Source organism: Urocitellus parryii (genome assembly GCF_045843805.1).
Source record: "Urocitellus parryii isolate mUroPar1 chromosome 13 unlocalized genomic scaffold, mUroPar1.hap1 SUPER_13_unloc_3, whole genome shotgun sequence".
Classification (NCBI taxonomy): Eukaryota; Metazoa; Chordata; class Mammalia; order Rodentia; family Sciuridae; genus Urocitellus; species Urocitellus parryii.
This window is the reverse complement of record NW_027551771.1, coordinates 468,017-481,639: the sequence shown is the minus strand read 5'-3', so window position 1 is coordinate 481,639 and position 13,623 is coordinate 468,017. Positions and strand designations below refer to the sequence as shown.

The 13,623-nt window shown below is 41.6% G+C and overlaps 1 pseudogene; it reads left to right on the top strand.

Annotated features, from left to right (window-relative positions):
- LOC144251427 (contactin-associated protein-like 3) overlaps positions 1-13,623 on the top strand; it is a 191,908-nt pseudogene that overhangs the window by 141,289 nt on the left and 36,996 nt on the right.

Sequence of the window (13,623 nt, the reverse complement as noted above, 5' to 3'; positions counted from 1 at the left end):
CCTCATTTAGAAGGGTTATTGTATTTTGGGTCTGAGATTTTCTTTACCTGATTCACAAGCTACTAAAGAAACCTACAATTGATTTGTGGATGCTGGCAGATGACATAAGATCCCTGGGTTAGAAATAAAGGGCTCTGTTATTTATATAGCAAGTTTCATGCACATTAGCCATTGGTACGGTTTCCCCTATGTATTAAGTCTTATGGAGCTGGGATAAGCATTCAGGTCAATGCTGCAGATTGGCTGGGTGTGCATTGTAACTGAGGAACACATAGCTTAGGGAATCTACAGATTTTGTAGCAAGCACTAAACAAGCTTATTCCTTATCCCATAGGGAAAGGTATCCTTATCCCTCAAAATTGCTTGTGCCAAACAAATTTGAGAAGCGGTCTGGATAAAGTGCTGTCAAGTCTTACATTTCTTTGTTTATCAGGCAAAAACATAGAGAAACACTTGAACCCAGAGCAACTTACTTTTCTCAATATTATAGAGTGAAAACACAAAAAAAAAACTGAAAAAATAAAAAAGATATAAGATTTTACATTGTTTATCAAGGAAGACCCAAGATTAATTGTGTAAGTCAACTCCTTTTCATATCATCTGTTAAATGAGGAAAACTTAGAAATAATTTAGAATCCATAGAAATCTTTTGGGGCTAGGGATGTGGCTCAAGTAGTAGCACGCTTGCCTGGCATGTGTGCGGCCCAGGTTTGATCCTCAGCACCACATACAAACAAAGATGTTATGTCTGCCAAGAACTGAAAAATAAATATTAAAATTCTCTCTCTCTCTCTCTCTCTCTCTCTCTCTCTCTCTCTCTCTCTCTCCCTCTCTCTCCCTCTCTCTCCCTCTCTCTCCCTCTCTCCTCTCTCCTCTCTCCTCTCTTAAAAAAAAAGAAAAGAAAGAAATCTCTTGATTTTCCAACTTAACATTAACTGGGAGTCAGTGAGGATCATGGATGTTTTGAGGTCTTTGAAATTATGAGCCTTCCAGACCAAGGCTAGCAAATAGGGCTTTCTGTGATGGTGAACCTATCCTATAACTATGCTGACCTACACAGTCATTCCTAGACACACCTAGTTTTTTAACAAGTGAAATGTGGCTAGTGTAACTGAGGGACTAAATTTTTTATTTTATTTAAATCTAATTGATTTGAATTGCAACAGCTGCATGTGGCTAGTGTCTACCATATTGCACAATGTAAAACACTGTCCATTTGCTTGCTTATGTAGTCAATTTTTTTTTTCATTCAAACAAATGACACCCTGTTGTGAAAGCAGACACCTGTCTAATTGGCATGACACTGGCCTGGGAAGCCAGCCCTACATCAAATATTTTTTTTCTACCTCCTCAGGTGCTAATATTTCAAATTCCATAATTAAAGAACCATTTCTTTTGTACCAAGTCTTTCTTTCTGCTAAAATGCATATACTTCGTAGAGTACTAACAGAAATGATAATCAGGTATTTATGAAAAAGTGAATTTATTCAAGAACAGGCTTTGATGGAAAAGAAGAGAGAATTGGAAGGAATCCAGGTAGAGTACCATAGAGAGAGGGGGCAGAGTGACCCCACAGACATTCTTGATTAGAGCTAATTAGCTAACAGGTGCAGAAATAAAGGGTTTTGACAATGTCAACTTGTCAAGGCAATAGGAAAATAGAATTCAGGTCACTGCCTAAGTGTTGAGTTCTACTTAAAATGTGTTCTACTGAGAAACAGTGTTTTGTTAAAAGCCAGGAGTGTTTCACCCTTGGGTTTCTTCCTGGGTTGTTGAATGAGTGATTGCCTGGTAGACTCAGAGTAGGCAAAGTGATTACTTCCTTTCAGATATTTTTTTAAAAAGTATATCTGGTGATCATTATTGATTTAAGTAATTTATTGAGGAATTAGAAGAGCTCTATTCTGTTCCATCACCTTCAAATTAAATGATTATATAATGTTAATATTCACCATTCATCAGAAATAAAGGTCCCCTAAAACTATATGATTCTTGTCCAAAATACTATGATTTATTATAAAACCTTTTTGTATTATATTGTGTCAAAGAGAGAAATATTTTTACACATGACAAAATGACAGACTTTCTTCAGGACTGAAGGAACCCTGGACTGGGGTTTTGCAGTGAAGAGATTGGGCTCAGCTTAAAATGCAAGGAAAAGTGTAGACTGACAGCCAGCCAGGTGGGGGTGTTCGTTGGTGGGTGGAAAATTACCAAGAGGTTAGGAGAATTCTTACTAAATTGACCTATTGGGATTCTGGATGAAGACCTGCTGGCCTAATCAATCACCTGGAGGACTGTCAAGGACATCAAGGAGAGTGGAGGGTTCTGGCTAAATTCCACAACTCAGAAACAAAAAAGATGGGGCTAGTGGAGCAGATGGCTCAGAGAAGCCTGATTAAAGTTTGATTAAGGGTAGAATCTCAGTGGTGTCAAAGTTCTTTCTTAGAAAAAAATATATATAATTATACAAAGGTTCTTGAAATAGAAGAAAGAATACATAAATGTAAAGGAAATGGTAGTTCTAGTGAGGAGATAAGCATGAGTAAAACCAAAGAGGGTTAAAGAGGGAAAACTAAGAGGAAACAGCACTGTCCAAGGCTCACTCTCTGGCCTGTGGGTAACACGGGGAGGGACCCGGAAAGGGGGCCTGACCACTAGTAAGGGCCCATGCCCAAGGGCTCATCTTACTGACTGCAAGTGAGCGAAGAGACGGATGAATGTATTGGGGAAAAGAGTATCTGTTTTCACGTAATGGTGCAAGAGAATGATTCTGATTGTGGGTGCTAGGAACGTGGAACTTTCAAACTCAGGAAAGAGAAAAGGAGAAAGAAGAAGGAAACTATGTAACCCCAGTGGCTCAGGAGGCTGAGGCAGCCTCAGTGACTTAGGGAGGCCATAAGCAACTTAATGAGACCCTGTCCCTAAATAAAAAATAAAGAAAGAAAAAGGACTGGGGATGTGGCCCAGTGGTTAATCCTGGCTTCAATCTCTGAATAATAATAATAATAATAATAATAATACACCACTAAATCAACAAATTTTTTAAAAACACAGTGTAAGATAAAATGAATCAAATCAGATAAAAGAAGTTGTTACTCTAAATGTGAATAGCCTCAATTCTGTCATATTCAGGTCAATAAATATCTAGTTAAACGCTCTTACAATAACGAAACCACTAAGAAGTCCCAGCTAATGAATTTCAGAAGTGCAGCGTTGCCAGCAGACAAGATGCGCATGAGGTTAGAACAAGTGAATGAGCTCAAAGGTGGGGGAGGGCATTACCTGAGGATAAAAGGTACAGTTTGTTAAGAGGACATAAAAGCCATGAATCCAATATACATCATGAAAGATAACAGTTGAATAGAAGGAGTAAAAATGAACTTCCAGAGCTCTGTCGTCTCCAAGAGTCAGTTTACTATAATTCCTCCCCCAGCTGTGGCCTCCCTGACAAATGTGTTTTAATGATAAGTTTTTAAAAACGGAGTTCAGATCGTGGCCTTGAAGCCCCCACAGAGTCGCTGTCCGTCGCAGCTGTCCACGGAGGCCCTCTGCCCTGGAAATGGCCATCAGCCGCCTGCTCGGGCGCAGGGGGCGCAGGGGGCGCAGGGGGCGCAGGGGGCGCAGGGGGCGCAGGGGGCGCAGGGGGCGCAGGGGGCGCAGGGGGCGCAGGGGGCGCAGGGGGCGCAGGGGGCGCAGGTCGGAGCCAGTGGCGGCTGTGCCGGCGGGGTCACCTACCGAGCCCAGTGCCCCTGCGTTTTAACGCTGTGTCGCTTTGTCCCCGCAGAGCCCCCAGGTGCGGACCCCGACACGCGGCCGGCGGCGGCGCGCGGCTTCACTGGCGCCTCTCGGCCGTGCGCTTCGGCCGCGCCGCCCGGCTGAAGGCGCTGCGCCCCGGCGGCCCTGCCCGGGTCACCGTCCGCGGCCACGTGGCCGCCGGGGCCCGCTGCGCGGCGGGCTCGCGGACTGGCGATGGAGCGCGGGAGCTGGCTCCCTGGCGCGCAGGTGGAGCAGGTGCGTGGCCCCCTGCCCCTCCCCGCGGGCTGGGAACTGTGGCTGTGCGCGGTGGAGAGGGCCTGCGAAGCCCTTGGCAGCCTCCCCTTTTCTACCCTAGGTCGTTCCGAACCCAGCGAGGAGGGAGAGCCTTTGGTGAAGGCGGACAGAAGAGACTCTGGGTTCATCGAGGTAAAGGGGCTGAAGGAACTCGTCTGCGGCATTACTGTCGCTTTTGAAAAAAAAAAAAAAAAAAAAAAAACTTTTTAAATTTTAAAAATTATTTGTTCCCATTTAACAGTATTAATAGAAAATTATAGCTAAGAATCAGCATTCCAGGAGGGGAAAGGGTGCTTGTGGGTTTTCTGAGTTGATGTTCACCGATTTAAGCTGGGGGAGGGTGGGGGGTGCTTCTGTGAGGATTCCACTGAAAACAGGATTTTTAAAGAACAGGTAAAGTCTGGCGTGGTGGCCTCCCAGATCCCAGCTACTTGGGAGGCTGAGGCAAAAGGATGGCAGGTTGGAGGCCAGCCTGGGCAACTGAGCAAGACCCTGCCTCAAAATAAAAGGGCTGGTGATGTAGCTCAGGAGTAAGGGGGCCTCCGGGTTCCATCCACAGTCCGAGGGAAAATAAAAGAAAGTCACAAAATAATGAAAATTTCTTATTTCATAAATAGCTGTATTCCCTAGGATGTGAGGGATATATAGGAGGGAGGGAGAGATAGATAGAAAGATAGATAGATAGATAGAAGGATAGATAGATAGAAAGAAAGATAGAAAGATAGATAGAAGGATAGAAAGATGATAGAAGGATAGATAGATAGATAGATAGAAAGACAGATAGGGCATAGATCTGATATAGCTATTAGAGCAAGACATTGCCCCAAGTAATTATATTCAAAGCCACAAAAATCTAAGTCAAAAGCCAAATAGTGATCAGAGCACATGTGTTATGACACTTAAAAAAAGGCAATTTGCATGATTTAGATGTTTCAGTTGTTATTTGATTTTTTAAAAGAAACTTTAAAAAATTTAAATATGCTTAACATTACTTCAAGTGCATTTTTTTAAATTGTGCATTTCAGTGTCATCTCGTACATTCTCAGTGTGGTACAGCAAGAGCCATGGTTTATTTCATTTTTGATTGTCCTTTCCAGTTAGTCTGATAGGTTATTTTTCATTGAAGGGAAAATTGAATACAATCTAAACATATCTTTTTGGCAATGAAAACAATGTTTCATTTTCTTGAAATATAATTTATCAGAGCTGGTGTGAAAAAAAATAAGATTTCATATTTCCTCACTAATTAATTAATGGATTATTGAAATATTGTTTGTTTTCTTGTTGTATTGACTCTTCATAGTACATACAAAGCAAACTTTTTTCCTCTAAAATGATAGAAAACAAAACAATTCAGACATTATGAAAACCTGACTAAAAATCTTTTTTCGTGTATTGACATTTGTCACTCTCTTGGTTATTTTTCTCTTTGAAATCAGTGAGGTATAAAATAATAATACATGACCCAATGAGGAAAAAGCAGTTTTACACAGTTTTATGTGAGAAGGTAGTCAAGAATGCATATCTAAAAAGACTACTTTTATCTTAGATTTTAAATCAAATATAATCCTTAATAAATCCTGATTTTTTGGGGGGCAGACAATTTTTCATTGCAATACAAAAGCAATTTAAAGATGCTCAACATTCCAGAACAGGATCCCAAGTCCTACAAGTGTTTGCAAAATGTCAGAATTAGCCCCTGATCTTCTTGAAGAGCTAAAGGTAGTCAGCAAATTGAAAACAGAACAACAATAACAACAACAACAAAAACTTACTTTTGGAATTTTATTGCTTTTGGTCAAACATCACTGTAAGATCTTCTGTAAAAAATCACTGGCAAGATTCTCTGCTGTTCAACAATAAATCAAGGCTCCTGGGCTGTCCTGAGAAACTCTGGTGAGCTCTTGAAGGAGGGGAGGGGAAGAAGGAGAATGCTCAGAAGGATTCCCCTGGTCTTTGTTTTTTGCTTTTTTTTTCCAATAATTTATTTTATTCTCCTCATATACATACTTCAGCCTTATTTCTTTCTCATATTTTATTGTCATAATTTGCATAAGAGATAAGATTTAGAGAATTTTTCTGTTATGTCTATTTATTACTAAATCAAGTGTTTGTTTTTTACTATTATTTCAACCTGATCCTCTGAAATACTTGCTAGTATAATAAAAGAAATATTCAAGTAACCATTAGTCATTGAATTAGAAATATAATTTTATGAAATTATTATGATTTTTAAAGTTAATAATAATTTTCATTACTGAAAGTACCATAACTATACCGTACCTAGACTTTAATTAATTGTTTTATACACTTTATTTCATTTAATATTCACAAAGACTCTTCACAGACATAGTCTTCATATTCTAACAGTCACCAGCTGGAGACACAAATTGATACCTTTTGTCATACACTTACAATGTGGACAGTCCAAGCATGGCTTTATGCATAGTTTTTTGGTGTAGCATAGATTTGACTTTCATTCTTCAGGAATATGACTGCTGTACAGCTAGCTTTCTTGGGGGTGCTTTAGCACTCTGGCTCTGAATTACAGCCTTAAACTAGAAGGAGGCACCAGGTCTTCCCCTGAGGTATTCTGATTCAGCATGATTTCGGGTTGAGAACCATGGCATAGCTAATGGTCTCAATATTTTAGAACATTTACACCTGGTTCTTTCAAATAGTCCACATTCCACAAAAATAAACTTAATAAGTATCCCTGCAATATTTTTGGCGACAGGGATTAATCACATATATGTTACACTACTGCATTTCAAAATTATGTTGTCATTAAAGTATTTTGGAGTTGGGGAGATAGCTCAGTGGTAGGGTGCTAGGCCCTGGATTTGATCTCTATCATCAAAACAAATTTACAAAGATATAAAACAATTTAATGAAGAATGTATCTACTTAGTTAAAAATAACATTTATTCTAGGATGGTACTAAACATACTATACTTTTTTTTTTTAGTAGTAGTAACCTTTTTTTTAGCTTTATTTTATTCACTTATTTTATTTAGTGCTGAGGTGTGAACCCAGGGTCTCACACATGCAAGGCAAGCACTCTATCACTGAGCAACAACCCAGCCCCTATACTTTTAAGATAATTTAAAACTTCATCTCAGAGCCTTGTGTATATTTGTTTTTGTTGTTTGTTTGTTTCAGAACCAAGGATTGAACTCAGGGGTACTTAATCACTAAGCAGCATCTCCAGCCTTTTAAATTTTTTATTTAGAGACAGGGTCTCTCGAAGTTTCTTAGGGCCTCACTAATTTGCTGAGACTGGTTTTGAACTTGTGATCTTCCTGTCCCAGCTTCCCAAGTCCTGTTTCTGTTTTTAAGAACAAAAGCTGAATTTCAATCACAGGCCTTTAGGGAAAAGGACTACCCCGACTATATCCAAAAGTCATGGAAACTCAGACATACCAAATGTTATAAAACCACTTGACCTTGAAATTCCTAGGCTTGATGGTCCCAACTTATGATATAGTAGATGGTTGGTTTGTTGTAACCTACCTTATAAGGCAGTGATGTTAGCAAAGCCCCCAATTAAGGCAAAAATCGCCATTTATATTCTGACTTGGTGTTCTTCTGTCTTCTCCCCTACCCCAGGTGTGATAGTAGTTGTGATATTTATTTTGCTCTGCATCTCTGCTATAGCCATATGCATTTACCAACAGAAAAAGTTAATTTCCCTTGTGACTTCCTTAGTTGCCTATGAGTTACACAGAAGTGAGTTGTTTGATTTCCAAATATTTGGGGGATTTTCCAGGTATCTTTCTGCTACTGATTTCTTGTTTGAGTCCATTGGGGTGAGAGAAGATACTCCATGTGGTCTTGATTCTTTCAGATTTGTTGCATTTGCTTTATGGCCCAGCATATAGTCACCTTGGTGCGTGTTCTGTTCCCTGGCATTTGAAATGAACATGTAATTCTGCTCTGGTTTAGTGGAGCATCTATGAGTGCCAAGCATGTTGGTAAGTAACAGTGGACGCTGGTCTTCTCCTAACTGACTTTCTGTGTATGTGTTCTGTCAATTGCTGAGAGGAGAATCGCAATCTCAACTCTGAGTGTGAGCTTGTGCATTTTGATGCTTTCTAAGATTTTATCTCCACAAAGAAATCTGATGCTTCTTTCCTTTTCTTTTTTTTTTTTTTGATACCAGCAATTGAACCTAGTATCCCTTAACCACAGACCCCCACCCAGAACTCCCTCCCTTTTTGAGACAGGGAGGGTCTCACTAAGTTGTGGAGGCTGGGCTCAACCTTATGATCCTCCTGCCTCAGCCTCCCAAACCACTGGGATTATAGATATGCACCACCTGGAATCCTTTTTCTTTTTTGAAAACCTGTATTTTTCCTTTGAGAGGACACACATACAATGTCCAGGGGATGTCTCAGTGTCCCATCTTGCTTCCTTAAGTTCACTTTCCAAGATTCTCAAAGAATTTATAAAACTGAAATACAGCCCGTGTGCCTGGAGTGATAAGGGCCAACACAGGTGTGCATGCATTTGGAGAGGATCACAATCCCAGCAGCCCTGCACTTGCTTCTCACTGTCACCACACTAGGGAGGTGACATGTTATATTTGGCGAGACCACAATTAGTCTGGTGCACTAGTCTGCAGCAGTCATGAGCAGGAGACAGAGTGACAGTAATAACAGCTCTTAATTCTCACATTTATAAGAGAGAAGACAGACTAATGAAGCTGTCTCCCTGTGGCTGTGTTGTCTGAGTTATCATTAATAGTAGGCGGAGTTATCTTAAAAATCTTAATTACTTGCAGTATGATAATAATGAAGGCTCTTTATCACCAAACAAGCACCCAGGAATGACCCTTCTCCAGCAGCACCCCTAATGCACCCCACAAGCTCTTCCCGGGTAACTGCTCTGCACGGGATCTCTGGCAAGGAGGTAGAAACTGGTGAGAGAGAACCAGGTTTAGAGACTGGGATTCTTTCAATCATAGCTATTGTGAGTCTCTTTTCCAATCACATTCCCTAGGAGATGAGTCATGGTATTTGACAAAATCAAATTATCCCAGGAAGAGCTTCCTTACTTAGTTCCAGGGGAGCCTCCCAAAATGACGTCAGCTCTTAGCTTGTAATTCATGCATCTACCTGGAGTCTTGCTCTAGATTAGAAGCTACGATTTTCTTTACTTACAGTTTAAGAAATATTTTCTCAGTGCTAATGGCAAGCTCCCCGCCACCCCTACCTCCACAAGCCAGCCAAAAGAAATGACAATTCAATCTACCCTGAACATTCTGATTTCTAAAAATGTCCTAAAAGGTTTGGGTATCAATAACTCAGTCCTGGGAAAACCTCATTTTCATTTCACATCTGTTGGAAGAAAGCACATTTTTTTTAATGTTTTATGATCTATAAGAAGGGTTTTATAAAAAGACCCAGTGTGGAAGGCTTGTAAGTAGAGTTAAAGGGGAAAACATAGTTATTTTGCTCTAAGATGTCATTTGTAGCATATTTGGGCTTATGACATTCAGTTGGGAACTCAGGTATTGAAGGAAGAGGGTGTGACTGATTAAAGCCCCTGGACCCCACCCTGTGAGGTTTAGTTTCCTAGGGCTTCCATAATAAAGCACCCAAAATGGCCAGCGGACCAGGAAAAGAGAAATTCATTATTTCTCAGTTCTGAAGGCTACAAGTTCAAGGTGAGGGCAGGTGTGGTTCCTTACGGCGTCTCTGGGGAGAACCTGTGCTGTGCCTCCTTTGGTCCTGGGCATCCCTGGACTGGAAGATGCTTCTCCTTATCTCCTTAAGCTGTCTTCTCTCCCTCTGTGTCTCTCTCTGGGTCCAAGTTTTCTCTGTTATTAAGGACACACACAGTAATATTGGATTACGTCCACCCTAAGGACCTCACCTTAACTTGGTCATCTGCACAGATCTTATTTCAAAATAAGGTCATATGTGTAGATGATGGAGTTGGTGCTTCCACATCTTTAAATAAGGGGGGAAATTCAACATGTCACATGCCAAGATCCCTCAGAGTTGAGACATGATTCTGTACGTTCTGTTTTTTGTTTCTTTTTATGCAATAAAAAACACACAACATAGTATTGATCATCCTAATCATTTTTAAATGTACAGAACAGTGGTGCTGACTATGTGCACGCTGTTGTGAAATTCTCTCCAGAGCTTTCCACCCTGGACACAAACACCCTGTGCTAATAAGCAACAATTTCCCTTCCCCTATCTTTCTGCCCTTGGCCATCACCATTCCACTCGGTGTTTCTAAGACTTTGACTCATTTAGGTTCTGCATTTAAGTGGAAAAGCATTCAGTGTTTCTGTGATGGGTTTACTTAACATAATGTTCCCAATGCTCCTCCATGTTGAACCATATAATAGAAGGTCCTCTTTTTAAGACTCAGTAATACTCCCTTGTCTGTACCTGCCGCACTCTCTTCATCCATCCATCCTTCTGGAGACATTTAGGTTGCTTCCATGCTTCGGCTCCTGTGAATAGCACTGCGATGAACAGGAACGTGCTCATACCCCTTCCAGATCCTGTTTCAGTTCTTTTGGATTGGTACCTGGAAGTGGATTTCTGGGTCATATGGTAATTCCACTTTTAAGTTTCTGAGCAACATCCATCTAAAGTATGCAGGTGCTCTCAGTGCTCCAAAGCAGGTGAGGCAGGAGCTCTCAGTGCTCCAAAGCAGGTGAGGCAGGAGCCTGCTGGTTGGTGGCCCCGCAGCAGCTGGAGAGTTGATGCATGTCTCACTCTTTGCCCACAAGCTGGGCCCTTTCCCCCGTCACTCCACGTGGTGCCAGCTTCTGTCTCTGCCGAGTCCTCTCCAGTCACGTCAAGCCACTGAGCTCTTTTCTTCTCCTTCACCCCTCCCCCCAGGGTCTCCAGAGTATAATAGACCCCCCAGCTGCTCCAAGTCAGGTGAAAAAGAAAGACAAGTGCCTTGAGCAGCCCCTGAAAACCAAGAAGAGTAGACACATGCCATTCTTCCCCCTCCCACAGGAGAAGCCACGAGTTGGGCCTTTTCTTCCCTTTTTTCTGTGTCGTGCCAGCCTGGGGAAGGATCTATCAGGGTGGACATGCAATAGCCTTCCTTATGTATTTCAGAGTGCCTGCTCTTGGGCACTCTGAAGCTCCTCTGTGAGCCTGCCTGGGGTATTGGGATTCTGACCTCTTACTAGAATTCTCCTGAAGGCTTATTGTTAACCGATGTGTCTCTGCGGGGCAGTGAGGCCTGGGGCTTGCCACTTGGCCATATTGCTGACATCATTCTCCATTTTCTGCTGATTTCTTAACAAATCCCCAAATGCTTCCCATGGCCCCCAAAGCACCGAGTCCATTTAATTCCATCACTTACACAGTGAAAGGAGACCAAGGAGACCCTGTTCTGCAAATCATTCCTGGCACTTCATGTTGCTTCAATTCCACTGTAATAAGTTCACAGCCAGCGGTGGAATGTGACGTCTTCTTAGGTGGATGAAAAATTTTAAAGGGAAACTCTTCATGTTAAGCAAGTTTCTTTCTCCAACTGACTGCAGCAAGATGATATGCACTTTAGAACCCAGCAAATAGCAGATGAGCACCCCAGCTTGAGCACTCAGTGAATAATATCAAAGACCTGCATTTCCCTGAGTTTTCATTTCTTCAGTAAATAATGCTACCTCCTTCATCAAGTTGATATCATTGCTCAATAACCTGCAAACTTTCTGGCCTAGAACACAAAACACAGTAGGCGCTCACAGTGTACATTCTCCTCTCTTCATCAGCCAAATTAGATGAAAACTGTTGTAAAAAGAAACAAACCCAAGCCAGGAACAAGGTCAATACTACCACATGCATATGGAAAAACTGTTTAAAATCTGAAGCAAAATTTACACATGCTTAAACTTTCAAATGATATCTAGTATCTACTGTACCTTTCTATAACCAGTTTGCCCAGGAGAAGCTTAGCTGTCTCTTGCTAACCAAATATCATGGTGAATTGGTAAGTTTTACTTTTTTACTTCTAATCCAGAAAAATATGTTAGAATATAAAGCCTGATCAAGAAAAAGAAAAAGAAAAAAAAGTCAGATGTGTAACTGACTAAGCTATAGCTGGAAGGTCAGAGAGGAACAATGAAGGGTGGTGACCAGAAAAACATTAAATGTGTCACAAGAGGAAAAAATACCCCGTTTTGATATCGCTATCAGCTTTGCTTCATTCCGAATTACTAGAAGACACAAAGACTTGGAATCATCTCAATGCCAGAAGAATCTGACGTCACTTATTAGACGTAAGCCTTAAAAATATATCTATAGTAATATAAGGTAAATTTGTGTACAGACTCAATCTATCACTGATTTTTTTTGGTGTGTTTTTAAACTCTCAAAGAAATACTGCCAATTTGAATAATTAATCAAATCTATTCTGAGATCATGACATTCATTTAAAAAGCAATAGCAGCATCTGTCTACTCGCTCCTACCAAGTGGCCACAAAACCAGTCTAAATGTGCACAGTTTGGGGAAATTTGCTTTAAAGGACACCATCTCCCAGGGTCCTCGTTGTTGCCTGGTCAGTGAGGTAGACGTGCAGCAGAAAGGGCATGGGGGAAGGCTCAGCTGGACACTGAAGCCAGAGGCCGTGCTCCACCCTCCTCATGGAACTCTGCAATCAGCGCTCCTTGTAAAGTACCAGCTGCCGAGGCCCCACAACACAAGGGAAAACAGGTTTACAAGACTCCCCTCTGAATTCACTGATGGCTCCTGTGGTCACTTATTCTACCTAGACAACCTCTCTGCAGAGGGTCAGGGGAAAGACAGCAGAAAAAGACAGTGCTACCAGAGAAACCACAAAATGTGTCATAAATAACCTACAAATACATGGAAAGCTTCATTCATTCATTCTTTCATTCACCTTCATGCGGGAATTATTGAGTGTCTGTTATAGGCCAGACAAGAGCTCATGGGGAAAGATGTCATGGGCCATATATGGAATGATGGGGAGTGGGGGCCATTTGGAAAATAATGGCATAGGAAAGAAAATACAAATAGTGGAAGATGCTATGAAGAAAATGATCTTAGGCCGCTGTTGTATCTGATAGAATCAGGCATCTGCATAACAGCGTCTTGATGGACCAGGGGCCCCTGTGGTCCCATAGGAGCCCATCACCTGTTGATACCAGTCTTGGAGATCAGGAACAGATCCTTGTCCCCCATACTGAAGATTAAACACCTGGAAAACTCCAAGGCAAATGTAGAAAGCAAGTACATTTAAAGAAAGTGATAGCAACAGACTTCTCCAAAGTGAAGGGGCCCCAGAGCTGGGTGTCCACTGGAGCGGGTGTCTGGCTCTTTTATAGACCTCAGAACCCCCCTTTGGACTATTGCCTTCTCTTTATTCCCTGCATACGTGACCAAGAGCAGGGATGCCAGGTTGTTAGCAACGCAGAGTGCCTGGGGGCACAATCTCAGAGGTTAACAGCCCACTGTCCTCTCTGCTTGATAACCAGTGAGGAATGTCATCATCCTGTCAACCCCCATCATTCATCACCTACACTAACTGCCTGTCCTTCACCCCTGCCTCAGTTTGATGAGGAATGTGA